Source organism: Pogona vitticeps, chromosome 3 (genome assembly GCF_051106095.1).
Source record: "Pogona vitticeps strain Pit_001003342236 chromosome 3, PviZW2.1, whole genome shotgun sequence".
Lineage (NCBI taxonomy): Eukaryota > Metazoa > Chordata > Lepidosauria > Squamata > Agamidae > Pogona > Pogona vitticeps.
This window is the reverse complement of record NC_135785.1, coordinates 239,491,388-239,507,438: the sequence shown is the minus strand read 5'-3', so window position 1 is coordinate 239,507,438 and position 16,051 is coordinate 239,491,388. Positions and strand designations below refer to the sequence as shown.

General features: G+C 42.6%; 1 protein-coding gene across 3 annotated transcripts in view; it reads right to left on the bottom strand.

Moving 5' to 3' along the window:
- Window positions 1-12,734, bottom strand: part of SLC7A1 (solute carrier family 7 member 1) — a 57,613-nt gene extending 44,879 nt beyond the window's left edge. Inside the window, exon 1 of one of the 3 annotated variants that reach the window (XM_020788629.3) lies at window positions 12,408-12,734. The gene's annotated coding sequence lies outside the window, so the exon portion shown is untranslated. The other 2 variants (XM_020788631.3, XM_020788630.3) reach the window with 2 other exon arrangements.
- Between the last annotated feature and the right edge of the window lie 3,317 nt (window positions 12,735-16,051).

Genomic DNA, 16,051 nt, shown 5'->3' with positions numbered 1-16,051 from the left:
CCACTTGGATTCTTGGGGGTGCACCTGCCTACTGGCTTGGCATGCACTCAAGAATCCCAGCAGGGACTCATTAATCACCAGCTAGAAGCAGCAGAATGTTACACTATTTGCTTTCCACATGTGTAACAAAGCAGCAGGATTTCAGCCATTATTTAGACAATGATATACTGTCTTAGAGCAATGTACATTTAATCAAATAACTGTGAAAGAAACCTGTGACTGTCAAACTCTAGTTCCCATCAGCCTGGCTGATGGTAAGGCACCATGGAAGTAATAGTTTGACAATGTGTGAATGGCTGAGTATTTCCTCCATCCTGAATTAGGAGAACAAAAACTGGCTCAGAAAACAAACAGCCCTTTAAAATGTGCCCCATCAAGCCCACACACTGGGATTCCAAAAAGGGCTTAGCAAATATTAGGCTTCATTGCCTACCTGGAGGGAAAAGAGCAGGGTGAGGAGAGAATCAGTTAGCGACTGGCAAGCAGTCTGACATCCCTCAAGTCATGGCTAGGAAACTGTCCTCACCAAGTAATGCAAAATGATTTATGCTCAATAAAAACAGTTATACTATACAGTAGTGTCTCTGCTTGTCTGCTGGTCTGTTGCAATCCTTCCTGGTTATACACGTAGTAATTATTTTGCCCACAGCATGTGAGTAAGAATGCAGCTCTTTTAAATTAAAGTAGAGGTAATATGGCCTGTTTGAACAGATGCACCTATCTGCTTACGCATGCACAAAGACACACATATGTATAAAAAGGGCAAGGGAGGCAACTTGGAAGAATCAAAGACCAGCAAGGCAACTTTTGGCATGCTTTACCAGGATTAAGGCCTCCTTTTAATGGGGCTTATTTCCAAATAAATATGAACCGCAACCTAGTGTTTACACCACTAAAACAGGAGGAAGATGGCGGGGCATTTGCTTTTTGTAATGACAAGGCATTTGCTTTCTTCATTCTGTGCATTGCTTTGTGAGTCTCATTTAGCCCTCAAGAGTGGAAGCAACCTTATATTACATGCTGACTGGAGATACAGTGGGGTCTTGACTTGAGAACTTAATCCGTATTGGAAAGCAGTTCTCAAGTCAAAAAGTCTGTAAGTCAAGTCTCCATTGACCTACAGTGCATTGAAAACCGATTAATCCCGTAACAGGCTGTTTTTGTTCCATTTTGGTTTTTTTCTGGTCTGTAAGTCAAATCTCAGGCTGCAGTCAAACCTAAATTTTGCAGCCAGAGAAGTCTGTAACTCAAAAAGTCTGTAAGTCAAGCCGTCTGTAAGTCAAGGGTCCACTGTACAGTAACCATATAAAGTGTGAGCTAAGTTCAATGAGGTGGAGGGGAAACATCTGGAAGCAGCATCAACACAGACACATGCCCAGCATCACTGGAAATGGTGTCAGTACCTACCAGAGCTATCCACAGTTTGCCCCACGCAAAGGCAACCAATGAATTCACAAGAGAACACACAATCCCAGTCCAGCAGCACAGTCAGCAACAAACCTCCTCCTGCCAGTCCCCTGCTCATCCATCAAGTTAGTTTTGATTCCCTGCCATGTTGGTTTTACGGCACTAGTGCCTACATACACATTCACATTTGCTAACATAAACATCCATAACCCAAGATGCCTTATCGGAAGCTGTTTCGCATTTAATTTAAAAGAATAAATTCATAAACTTCAACAGACTACACCCAGTGTCACCAGAACATTAAACGGGCTACAGCCAACCAAAACTTATGCTGCAATATATTTGCTAGGCCTATATTCTATTCACATCTCCTACTCATTTAATGCTCTTGGCACAAGCAGTTCCCCAATTACAGAGCTTGCATAAGGAGGCATCCCATACCTTATTTTCTACGCAGAAGCCCCATGACACCAAATCAGTGCTTTCCGTGATCTCCACTGGTGCGAAAGACAATTCTGGCCTCGGTCCTCCTGGCTCCACAGAACACTTCTCCTGCTATAAGATGTGATATTTAGCTAGCCATACTGCAACTCCTTAAGAATAACTAATTTTTCATTAAACTGTTCAAAACCTCCTAACAAGGCATAGAATGAACATTCTCTGGACAGATAACAATTTTATGCAGATTTGGGCATACCAGGGTTGCAACTCCTCTCCTGTCCTGCTTGACCTCTATCCGAGCCAGTAAATCAACATCATGCCCACTACCACTGAGCTATATTCATCCCTAAGTCAAGAATGACTGTGTGTAACTAGCAGCTTCTCTTTTTTATTGTATTCCAAAGCTGGTCTGATAATAGGGGCCGACCTGAGAGACCCCTTAGTTGCTATCCTTGACATAATTATGGCTACAAAAAAAAAAATCTTCACTGAAATAGACATTCTACTCCCACAACCTCTTTGAAAGTACCTGTCTCAAACTAGATGACCAACAAGTCTCACACTGTAAATGCAGACACCTCTGGACAGGGTTCCAGGAAGGACGTATGAAGAAAACACACCCAAGCCAACTTCAGAGAGGCACAGAACTGGCAGCTGGCCACAGTTAGAGGATGCAACACCAGCACGAAGTCCTAGCAAAGCAGTTTTGGTGCAAGTGATATTGTTAGAACGTGCATATGTAGATACATTAATGAAATACCACATGTGATACAGTACTATGAGGTGCATCCTGAGAATGTAGTTTTGCTATAAATACATATGTATACACACTTTGCTGCTCCGTTCAACTCTGCCCCTTGATTCAGCTGAACTAATGAGGAAGATGGCAGAGACTGAATATGTACCTACATTGTTGGGTATGTAAGTATGTGCCTCCTTGATACAAAAAGACAAATGGGCAAGCCTCATGGAGCCCAGCCTTACCCAAATACCCTATAAAACAATGAAATGTAGGTCAAACCACTGTTATACAAGGTTGGCTGAATAGGAACTACAGGACACCAGACAGGTAAAGAAACATTACCTCTGCAAAATGAAAAGGACTCTATATGATCTCAGAAGCATCTTTACCTTTCACTTCATTTTTATGGAAGATTTGTTAGCATTTGTGAACAAAAGGAGTCATTAATCATAACTACACAGGAGTCTAAATTCTCATTGACTAAAATGCATGTTAAACAAGATAGGAAGAGACAGGTCTCCATATGATTTAGCATAGTGCTCTATAGAGTTCTGGAAAGGGAATACTGTGGAGTAATTTAGGATTTCTTTTGTTGTTTAGTCATGTCCGACTCCTCATGACCCCATGGACCAGAACACGGCAGGCCCTCCTGTCTTCCACTGCTTCCTGGAGTTGGGTCAAATTCACGTTGGTAGCTTCAATGACACCGTCCAACCATCTTGTCGTCTGACGCCCCCTTCTCCTCTTGCCCACACACTTTCCCAACATCAGGGTCTTTTCCATTGATTCTTCTCTTCTCATGAGACGGCCAAAGTACTGGAGCCTCAGCTTCAGGATCTGTCCTTCCAGTGAGCACTCAGGGTTGATTGATTTCCTTCAGAATGGATAGGTTTGTTCTCTTTGCAGTCCAGGGGATTAGGATTCCTACTATCAATATAATTCACTATATTTGTTGATATGGGGATAAAAATTATGCTTAAGTGCTTGCCTACACAATAAGCCATTATTGCCAACTGCAAATTCCATCTTATTTTGCTTTGGTCTCATCTGTCCTCACCTAAATACTAAAATTATCTTTATAGCAGAAATTGAGATCACAGAAGTAAACAGTTATCAAATACTATTCTTTAAAGCTAGCCAAAGACAGTGTTCAACCAGATGCAGACATCATGCTAATGATACAAAGCATGAAAAGGGGGAACATAAGCGAAAGAAGAAAATAAGCAAGCCTGAGTGCACACAAGCTTGAGAGCAGCTCCTGATCATGAAGGTATACTGTTAGTCATCTAACTCAATATTGTTTGCATGGGCTGGTAGCAGCTTTCCAGAGTTTCAGAAAGGATTTTTTTCTAGCCCTACTTAGAGGTGTCTGTGACTGAACATGGTACCTTCTACATGCCAAGGAAACAATTCACTGCAGAGCTACAGCCCTTGAAAAAGTATACAACCGATTTACCAATTGTATTTATCTCTGGGACATTTAATCATTAGTATTTCACTCCTTGATTTCCTTCACCCTCTTCTTGCTGAGATGTTACCTTCTCTTCTTTTCTTTGGCATAACTTAAGAAAACCAGCTGGAGCAAGCTCACTCCCCACTGAAATCAACAGCATAGCTTGAACTGAGCTGTTGATGTTGGCAGAAGAAGTCAGCCAGACGTCTGCTGTGAAAGACTCTGAAAGATGTAGGGTGAAATTGAACAACCTCTCTCCAAAATGACTAAGAGACCAGAAGCTTACCCATCTGCACTGAACCAGTGACAAACTGCTCTTGCTGCTGCAATGAAGAACACAGGCACCAGTCTTAACTCAGTTATAAGTCCATTCCCAGTAGATTACACTTATTGTCTATTTCTAATGCTAATGTAGTCATAGGTAAGACTGAATTGGAAGGGGAAAGAGACACAAGCACAAATTAAAGACATATAATCATAATAAGAGGAACAGACAAAACTGTTCAAATGAGGGGCAATAATAACATTAACATTAATAGTAATATTCCTAAAATGTACAAAGACAAACAGACTACAAATCACATAATCTCCAGTGTTTATATACAAATATCAGGAGTATGGGAAACAAACAAGAAGAACTGGAAATTTTAGTTCAGGAAGGCAAATATGACTTGATAGGAATAACTGAAACTTAGTGGAATGACTCCCATAACTGTAATACAGCAATTGAAGGATATAAATTGTTCGAAAAGAACAGAGAGGATAGAAAGGGATGTGAAATTGCAGTATATGTAAAAAAGATACATATTCCTGCACAGAAATACAGGAAAAGGAGACCGGATGTCCCATTGAAAGCACCTGAATCAATATAGTTGGGGCAAAAAACAAAAGGAACATGGTAGTTGGAATCTACTACTGGCTGCCCAATCAAGGACAGGAAGAGGATGAAACTTCTGAAAAACAAATTGCATTTCAAAGAGACACAACATCGTAAGGATGGGAGATTTCAATTATCCAGATTTCAATTGTGTTGGGAGGGAAATTCCTGTCATGTGGCTTATAATTTTCTCCTACAAAAAGTGGAGAAAGAAACTAGAGGACTAGCTATCCTTGACTTGATACTAACCAATAGAGATGACTTGGTGGTGGAAGTGGCAGTAAGGGCAACTCTAGGCAACTGTGACCATATTCTACTAGAATTCTTGATTTCAAAGGAAACCAAAGTGTAGCCACACGCATATGCTGAATATTTTGAAAGGCAGAGGTGCTCAATTCCTATTTTAACTCAGTCCTTTCCCGTTGGACAGACTGCGAACCTCCAGATGAATATGAAGTGCAAGTGGAGGGGTCAGGATTGCAGCTAGAAATTGATAAACTAATAGTCTGATGTCAATCCCAAAGAAAATTCTGGAACAAATTGTAAAATGGTCACTACACAAGCACCTAGAAAACAATGCAGTAATAACTAGAAGCCAGAAAGGATTTCAAGGACAATTCCTGCCAGACTAATTTGCTTTCATTTTTTGATCGGCTGACCTCTCTGACAGAGGGAATGTTGTAGACATTGTATATCTTGACTTTAGCAAAGCGTTTAACAAAGTGCGCCATGATACCCTGATTAGCAATCTAACTAGGTGTGGGCTGGATAGATCAAGTATCAGGTACTAGTTCCCCTCTATTTGGCTCCCCTAGAGTATTGTGTCCAGTTTGGGATACCACACTTCATGAAGGATGCTGAAAAATTGGAGCGAGTTCAGAGGAGGGCAACAAGGATGATCAGGTAGAGGGAAACTAAACCTTATGAGGAAAGATTGAAAGACTTTGGCATTTTAAGCCTTGAGAAAAGAAGACAAAGTGGTGATATAACAACACTTTTGAAATACCTGAAAGACTGTCAGACAGAGGAGGGGCAGAATCTGTTCTTCATCATCCCAGAGTGCAGGACACGCGACAGTGGGTTCAAGATAAAGGAAGCCAGATTTTGGTTGAATATCAGGAAAAACATTCTAACTGTTAGAGCAGTAAGACAGTGGAACCAATTACCTCGAGAGGCGGCGAGTGCTCCTACACTGGAGGCATTCAAGAGAAACTTAGCCAACCACCTGGCAGATATCATCTGATCTGTATTCCTGAATCGAGCAGGGAGTTGGACTTGATGGCCTTATAGGCCCCTTTCAACTTTACTATTCTATGATTATAAGATATTGCTACATGTACAAATACAGAGAACAGATGTCAATTGTATATACAGATGTCAATTGTACACACACACACACACACACACACACACACACACACACACACACACACACACACACACACACACACACACACACACACACAGAGTATATACAATTGACATATATATATGACATGCTGAAACCATCCACTTAGACAATAGTACAATAATATTCTGGACAGATACCAATGATGTTCTGAATGCAGTTTCCATGAAAGCAGTACAGAAATGTTATCTGTGTTCGAGCATTAAAAAGATTACTGTCCCACTGTTAGTAGAAGTGTGATGTCTCTAGATTCCATAGCTGCAGCTCAACTCTGTGTTTCCTGCCAAACAGGAAGATATATGCATAATGTTTCTGCTTCTTTGAAGAAGTGGTGTGTGATATCCAACCAACCGCTTCCTCAGCCCTACCTTTAAAACCACAACTCCAATGCAGTCTGTATCTTTCCTAACTTGCATCTAAAAGAGATACATTCTGCTGTCAACTTTGAGGACTGTAAGTTCTTTGGACTGATGAAAAGACACTGGTGCAAGCCTGATGAAGTGGGTCCTCATCCATAAAAGCTAGCAGATGGTATGATTTTTATTGGTTTATAATGGTATCATTTATTCCTACATTTGTATTACTGTATGTTAAGTACTAACACACAAGGGATGTGGTGCTGCGGGCTAAACCGCAGAAGCCTGTGCTGCAGGGTCAGAAGACTAAGCAGTCGTAAGATCGAATCCACACGACGGAGTGAGCTCCCGTCACTTGTCCCAGCTCCCGCCAACCTAGCGGTTCGAAAGCATGCAAATGCAAGTAGATAAATAGGGACCACCTCGGTGGGAAGGTAACAGCGTTCCGTGTCTAAGTTGCACTGGCCATGTGACCACGGAAGATTGTCTTCAGACAAACACTGGCTCTATGGCTTGGAAATGGGGATGAGCACCGCCCCCTAGAGTCAAACACGACTGGACAAAAATTGTCAAGGGGAACCTTTACCTTTAAGTACTAACACAGATATTAGAAGCTGCAATGTGCTTTCCTTTTCATTCTATTAGCTATTACATTGTATTTTTAGATTGCTGCTACATTAGGATCTACATTTTAATCTTTGCTGTTACATTGTTTTAAATGGCTGGTTTTCAATAAAGCATTATATGATCTCCTGAACATTGCTCCAATTTCTGATCAATATTATCTATGATGTTTCATTAGTTCTATTGTTTTAACTGTTGTATTCTTCTTTGGTTGCTGCTTTACCACAAAATATAAACAATAATTTGTGGGGGGTTTTTTAATGTTACCCATTTGTGAAGCTTGAACAAACTTTTTTCCATTTCCGGAACACTTGCTACTTGAAATACTGTTTGTCTGAGCAGTCGCGGCAAACCAAACTTCATAGAACTGCAGCAACCTGAAGTCCAAGATTCATGACACAGCATCAGACAGGCACAGATTATCACAAAACCAAACTCATATGGCTTCATAAACACACAAAAACATATTGTAACACACATAACGCATATGTTAGTGTTGCACTAGACATACAGTAGTTCTATTCCATTCTAGTGTCAGAGAACTCATGATCTTGAACACAGTGAGAGCATAAAGCCCCACCTCCATCATTCATTGCTTTCTTTAGTTACAACTGAGTTTAAACAGAAGAGGTCCCTGCATACATGGACACTCCCCAGTCTTAACTACAGTTGTAGACTGCCTCTTAGCTATTGAAACACCCCATATGCTGGTTTCAGATCTCCATTAAATGGGAGCCCTACTTAAAGGCTATAGCAACAAATTTGAGCAACAAAAGGAAATATCAAAGCTTTTGGTTTTGCAAAACTACTTACCATTTTCAAGTTGTGTTTGCCTTAGGTTATAGGCTTAATCTTACATTTAAGCTAATTTTAACTAAGCCGTTTTCTGTAATTTTGAAGGGAGTGGTGTACAAATAATATATAATTAATTTCTAGAAGGCTGCTGTACATTATAGCCATCTCAACTCAGCCTACTCTGGTGCAATTTCCTACATAACAGACACAGGTACAAAATACAACACCAGCTGTCATGAGCAGTAATGAAAACCAGATTCAGCAGGTGTAATAATGATTTTCCAATGTACTGGACTATTATAATAAATGGCAGCAACTCTCTGTTTTAATGTTTTATCACAGTAATGTTTTATTACAATGTCTTCTATCAACTGAAGTGCTATTATGGGGAAAAGCAAGCAAAGGCATGAAAAGAAATACGATCAAGGAACCAATGAAAAATAGCAAAAACAGAATCCAGTCATGAATTCCAACAGCCTACACTGAAGCTTCATGAGCTAATGAGACAGATAAACCAAGGCAGTCACTGTCACAAAAAAAACTTTAAAAAGCTAACCAGGAAAGCAGTCAATGGGTAATTCTGCGAAAACAGGGGGAAAAAGATTTCAAATGAGAAGACATGGTTAAAATTGAAAGCATGATTGCATATCACAACACTGTGCAGGCTCATGAATGTAATACCTGCCTAAGTGCCTTATCTTCTATTCTTGCTTCATCTTATCGTCTTGTTTTATTTTCTCTTCTAACGTTATCTTCTGAGTAGGTCCATAATATCAAAGAAATGAAATACTCCAAGGCCCATTTAGAGCTCTGCACAGTTCGTACAAATGTACAACAGAATAATTGATTCTGTGCGTTCTACCACTAAAAACAAAGTACAAGGCTTCACAGATCACAGCTACAACATTTGTCACAGCTTATGCCTTAAAGGCAATGCAAGCGGATATAGATATTGTTGTACCCTCTGTAATCCAGATTTTAATCTCTTATGTTGTTCATATGGCCAAATTATTCAGCTAAGTGAGGAAAACTTGTGTGAACTGGTGCCAAAATGATTAAATGCAAAATGCCTCAAAAGACAAGTGTAAACAAAGCTCAAAGATGTTCTCATATAATTATATCATAATTACAAAAATCAGTTACAATAGGTGTAAAATAAAGGTAACGCCTTCATTAATCTAACCCAGTTCATATATTTATGACCGTTCAACTGTTCTTGTTTATTTCCGTCAACCATATACACCCACCTTTTTCCTTTTCCCTTCTCAAGGAAGCTACCCTGATGAAACTACCCTTACTAGTTGCAAAACATCAAAGCTGCTCATATCAGTGACTTGAGTTGCCTTTCCCTTCTCTCCATCACAGATAAGAGGAGAAATATAAAACATCTGTGCCTTGCTAGCAATGTGGTCTGTGCTTGTATATAAAATTGGCAAATAGTAGTTTAATAATCAAAATATCAAACAAAGATGCTGGAAAAATACACTGTGATCAACTAACTGGCTTAACAAATATCCTTTCACACAGGTGTTAGATGCAAGATAAAACACATAGGTATGTGTTCACACATATTTATTTATTTTATTTATTTTATTTCATTTATACCCCGCCTATCTGGTCGATTGTGACCACTCTAGGCGGTCACAATCGACCATACAAACCATACATTTTGTTGGTAGAAGAACTTTTAATCTTCTCCCCTCTCTAGTGATGGGAAGGCCTGGAGGGGGGAAATGGAACATTTGGTGGGAGGAAGGGTTTTTTTCCCCCAGAAAAAATGGAAAAAGTAGAGTGTGGAATATGTTCTTTTACAATGACAAACAATGTCTATTGTTTATCACTGAGAGTTATATTAAGAAAAGGAAAGTTCTAAGCTCTGTACTTTCTATCTTCATTCATATCAGAGTGTAGCACAAATGAAAATCATGGACACACATGAAATCAAAGACCAATTAAAACTAGACTATTTTTTGACCCAAAGTGGTCAGAGCTTGACATGTGTGCAGATACTTTTCCTCAGCTCCAGTGCATGCCGTGGCCCTGTACTCACAATACTTTTCCACTCTTTGGGGAGACTCCTATATCCCCCAGCTCTGTGCTCAAAGTACAAAACTGTGGGACAGACAGGTTAATAGTCCAACCTGGTTTAAAACAGTTGCTTCCACCCTTATGACCCAGTTCCCATAAGCCAAGAGTGTTGTCCAGCAGCATTCCTAGATGTTCTTAGATATCACAGTGACGCAAACAGGTCACAATGCCCCTCACTGTCATTTGTTCAGCTGTTGCTCTTATTATCTGAGGTGGCCTCCAGCTTAGCAGCACAATACTACTGAACACTGGCAAAGTAGTGTATTAAAAATATCAGTTTCAATATCAATGGCAATGTGAAATGTATTAAAATGAAAAACATCATCTGTATTACAAAAACTTCTTAGGCACAGTCACAGGTTTTCAAACACACAGTCCAGTCTACCAGCAGAAGCTAACCATGGAAAACTTGCTGCTTATCTAATGTGGCATCTTTAAAGTATCAAACATTCGGCAATATGTGAGAGCAATGACCAGGAACTTCATTGCTGAAGACGGGGCATGCAAATTCCTTACAGAGTGAATGAAATTACATGGTGTTTCCCCTTAATATCATTCACAGATAACATGGCTGACAACAGCTACTCAAACAGCAATCAAGTGTCAGGGCAGTTAACAATGTTTTGATATATCTGTGAAAATTCTCAGTCATCCAGATAAGGTAATCTGGAAGTTGAGTCATGGCAACTGGACTTCTTTCTTATTAGGTTGAAAAGTAGGCTCTAAATAGGCTCATTAGATGGACAAAGGACTGGGGGAAGTAAAATCAATGTGGAGGATATATCAGGGATCTCCTACCTGCTCTCCTTAGACTGAAGAAACTACTTGGCTGAGTAATGAAACGTTTCAACCTAACAAGAAAGAAGTCCAGTTATGATGACTCAACTTCCAGATAACGTTTTGATAAGTTCCTAACATGACTTTCCACCCTAAACAGATATACAGTACATAACTTCCGAGGGAACTTAAGCAAGATAGATTTGTGCATTCCACTCATGCTCAAAATTTCCACCACAGTCGGGAGAGGATGGAAGAGGGAAAGTCACTGAAACCAACTTTGTGACTTTAAACACTAGCCAAACACCAGAAATCTGCCTTTACTTACTGGAGCTGCATAGCAGCTGATTATGTCCTAGATTTCACTATTTTAAGCATTAAGGAGCGGATCAAAGAAGCAACCAACGCTCCAACCAACAACTGATTGATCTGGCTATGCCATTAAAAGCAGTAAGGAAAAGAATCTGAGAAAAAGGAAAGATGGTAACAGATGTTTCAGCCGCCAGTTCCTTGGCTCCTGTTCCTGGAGCGAGATCTTTCCAACACAGCCTCCCTCTTCCCCCTGGCCACAGACAGGCCATGAAGTTTCTTTACCATAAATAGGTAGCTCAACTGCTTCTGATTTAATCCCCAGATTTAATTGCATCAAATGGACAAGTCGCACCAAAGCCTTCTCTACACGAAACCCAGTCAAGCGAAGATATACGGTACCTGGGATGGGGGAACGGCACAGACTCGTAAGCAATGGGCACGAGAGAAGGACGATCAGGCTGCCGTATTTAGTGATGATTCATTATATAGATCCACCACTACGCCCTTCATGGACGGGGGGGGGGGAACACACCATTTAAGGCAGGACTTCTTTCACCCTTAAACGGAATTCGATCTGCCCATCATCTCCAATACTCTCCAGATGGAAGAGTTCGCCTGGCCGCCGGGAACAAATAGAAAAGCGACCCGACCTCCGAGTCCCCCCCCCCCCAAAATCTCACAAGCGCACCTAAATATTCCCCAATTCGATCTACCGAAACAGGGCGCATGCTGTCGCCTCCCTCCTCTCTTCCGCCAGCACTATCAATATTGCATCATGCAAGCATGCTTTTTGCAAAATGGATTCCCAGACCAAGAATGTGGCTGAACTACGAAGCACATGTCGGCCGGTACTACTACCCTCCCCTAGAAGGCGGGAAGGCCAAAAAAAGAGAAAAAAATGGGGAAAAAATCCTGTGCAGGATCTTAGGTCCAGAGAAGAGGCAATCCAGGCCCGGGTGGTCCCGGGGTTCCCTCGGTCACATTACCTGCCCCCCCCCGCAGCCCACCTCTGCCCACGCGGAGTCCTCCCCTCTGACAAGGTTATCCGTATCCATGATCCGCCGAAGGAAAAAAGAAAGGGCCGAGTCCCAGGGGATGCGAGCCGGCACCAGGGTCCCTCGACTTACCCGGCCCGTAACCTCGAATCCGGAGAAGTTATTCGATGAAAACGTGGTGTCGGCGGCACCGAGAGCCGATGTGGACAACGAGGGTCAATTAAGGAAAGGTGGCCGATGGAGGGGACGAAGAAATGGAAAGCGCCCCGGAGTCTCCGGCTGCTGAGGTGGATAGGCTCGGGAGAAAGCAACGATGTACAGTAGTTGTCGCCGCAACGATCTGGAAACACGGCAAGCGCCCTCGCTTTTTTACAACCGGCCCTCCTCCTCCTCCTCTTCCCGGGCACGCGGAGGGAGCTCCTCCTCCTCCTCCTCCTCGCTTTCTCATTCTTTTCCGAGTGAATTAAAATGAGCCGAGGGCGGGAGAGGAAAGAACGCGCCGGGGAATGGCTGCTCGGAGCCTTCACTCAACAGCTTGCCCTCTGGCAGCCAAACGAAAGCGAGCCTTCATGAAGGACGGGCTTGGCATCGAGGCGGACCAGGGGGCGCCCGCGGGCCTCACCTAGCGCGTCAGGGAACGATTCTGGCTCCTTCCAGCGCCCGCACGTCAGAGCGGCCGGGCTCCGACACGCGCGCAAAAGCGGTAAAGGGAGCGCGCCTCCCCAGCGCCAGGATTCCCGCCCCGAGGTGTGGCGCGAGGTCTGGGCCAAGCAGCCGCACAGCGGCGGTTTTCTATCCCACCCCGCCCCGCCGTTCAAGTTCGGAGCTGCGGCTTTGTTAGCGCTTCAGCGTCATCGGTTTTGGCGAGCTGATAAAAGCGAGAAGGCAGACAAGAAGGGGGGGGGGAGAGAGAGGAAGGAAGAGCCATATAGGAAAGGCGGGGAGGCGGAGAAGGGAAAGGAAGGATCCTGGTGAGGGCATCCCCGTTCTACCCAGTAAAGCCATGAAGGATTGTCCTTGAAATTTTCAGGGAGGTACACCAGTGTTAGCAAGAACAACAGAATGGTCTTTCTTTCTTTATTTGTTTGTTTGTTGTTGTTGTTGTTGTTATTATTATTATTGTTGTTGTTGTTGTTGTTGTTGTTATTATTATTATTATTATTATTATTATTATTATTATTATTATTATTATTATTATTATACAAAACAATACTTCACCCCTTACCCCAGGGACCATAATACAGTACATACTGTAGAGTGAAAGAATCCTGTCTCTGCAGCTCCTCTCATCAGCGGAACCGGTCACCCTTATTAGTGCATATGCACCAACACTGTCATCTACAGCAGAAGTCAAAGAAAAATTCTATGACGATCTGGCACCTACTATCAAGAGAATCCCCGAGAAAGACCCGCTGTTCATTCTCGGAGATTTTAACACTAGAATTGGTGCTGATCACAATTCTTGGCCACTTGTCCAGGCTGGTTTGGCATGGGGAAAAATGTAAAGGTTCCCCTTGACAAATTTTTGTCCAGTCGTGTTCGACTCTAGGGGGCGGTGCTCATCCCCGTTTCCAAGCCATAGAGCCAGCGTTTGTCCAAAGACAATCTTCCGTGGTCACATGGCCAGTGCGACTTAGACACGGAACGCTGTTACCTTCCCACCGAAGTGGTCCCTATTTATCTACTTGCATTTGCATGCTTTCGAACTGCTAGGTCAGCAGGAGCTGGGACAAGCGACGGGAGCTCACTCCGTCGTGTGGATTCGATCTTACGACTGCTTGGTCTTCTGACCCTGCAGCACAGGCTTCTGCGGTTTAGCCCGCAGCGCCACCACATCCCTTTTTTGGCATGGGGAAGATGAACAAAAATGGCCAACACTCGTTGGAGTTTTGCTGTTATTATGGTCTGTGTGTCAGCAACACATTCTTTAGTACAAAGCTTCACCACAGAGTCTCTTAGAGACATCCAAGATCAAAGCATTGGCATCGGCTTGATCTGATCCTCACTAGATGCTCTAGCCTTTCTAGTATTACGATCACACACAGTTGTCAGGGTGCTGATTGTGATACTGATCACTCCCTGGTGTAGAGCAGAGTAAAAAGTATTTGCGAATAAAGAGATTTTATCATACAAAAAAGCAAGGAAGACCACATATTGCCATCAGTAAGACTCGCGATCAGAGAAAAGTGGAGGAACTTGCTCAAGCACTTGAGGAAACTCTTCCAGGCCCCGCTGTTACAAATGCACCTGAACGATGGAACATTTCAAGAATGTTGTTTATAATACCATCTTGTCCACATTTGGCAAGAAGACCAAAAAGATGGCAGACTGGTTTGAAGCCCATTCGGAGGAGTTGATGCCAGCCATCAAGGAAAATAGGAGAGATCTAGCAGCATACAAAGCCTGTCCTAGTGAGTATAACTTGCAGGTTCTTCAAGTTGATTGTAGCAAAATTCAGCAGACTACCAGGACATGTTCTAAGAATTATTGGTTTCAGCTCTGCTCTCAGATACAGACAGCAGTGGACACAGATAACATCAAGGGAATGTATGAGGGTATCAAGCAGGCTTTTGGTCCAATACAGAAGACATCTGCTCCTTTGAAGTCTGCTACAGGCATGATCATCCAGGATCGAGTACAGCAGATGGGCCGCTGGGTGCAGCATTACTCAGCTATATTCTAGAGAGAACGTAATAACCAAAGAGGCATTAAATAACGTCAAGTGCCTGCCTTAATGTTATTTGGAAGAGATGGACAGCGAACCAACTTTAGCAGAAATAAAAGCAGCCTTGGATTCCCTCGCCTCCAGCAAGGCACCTGGGAAAGATAACATCTCTGTTGGAGTGCTGTAAAGAGATCATCACCACTGAACTGTATGAAATCTTTTGTCTTTACTGGAGGACATGGACATGAAGGATGCAAACACCGTGGCATCTCTCTTCTCAGCGTTGTAGAGAAGCTGCTTGCCTGTGTTATGCTAAAGAGGCTCCAGACAGAGTCTATCCAGAATCACAGTGTGGATTTCAAGCTAATAGATCCACCATCAACAAGGTATTTTCCCTCAGTTGCAGGAGAAATGTAGGGAACAATGACAGCCACTCTTTGTGGCCTTCATAGATCTTACAAAGGCCTTTGATTTGGTTAGCAGGGACGGCCTTTTTAAAATCCTTCCCAAGATTGGATGTCCACCTTGACTCCTTAACATCATCAGGTCCTTTCATGAGGAAATGAAGGGCACTGTAGTTTTTGATGGCTCAACATCAGATCCCTTTGACATTCGAAGTGGAGTGAAGCAGGGCTGTGTCCTCGTGAAGACTGGGATCTTTTTTGCTGTCATGCTGAAGCATGCCTTTGGAACTGCAACAGTAGTTGACTATCTCCAGACTAGATCAGATGGAGTGCTCTTTAATCTTGCTAGACTGAGAGCGAAGACCACCTGAAATGCATGTGGGACTTCCTATTTGCCGATGATGCAGCTGTTGTTGCCCACTCTGCTGAAAACCTCCAACAACTTAGGCTGAATCATTTTAGTAAGGCTTGCCAAGATTTTGGATTAACAATCAGCCTGAAGAAAACACAAATCATGAGCCAGGCCCTGGACTCACCTCCCTCTACTACCATCTCTACACAAGAAATGGAAGTTGTTCATGATTTAGTGTACATTAGCTCAATGATCTCTGGCACACTCTCTCTAGATGTCGAGCTGGATAAACACATTGGCAAAGCAGCTAACGTGTCCTCTAGACTCACAAAGAGAGTATGGCTTAAGAAAAAGC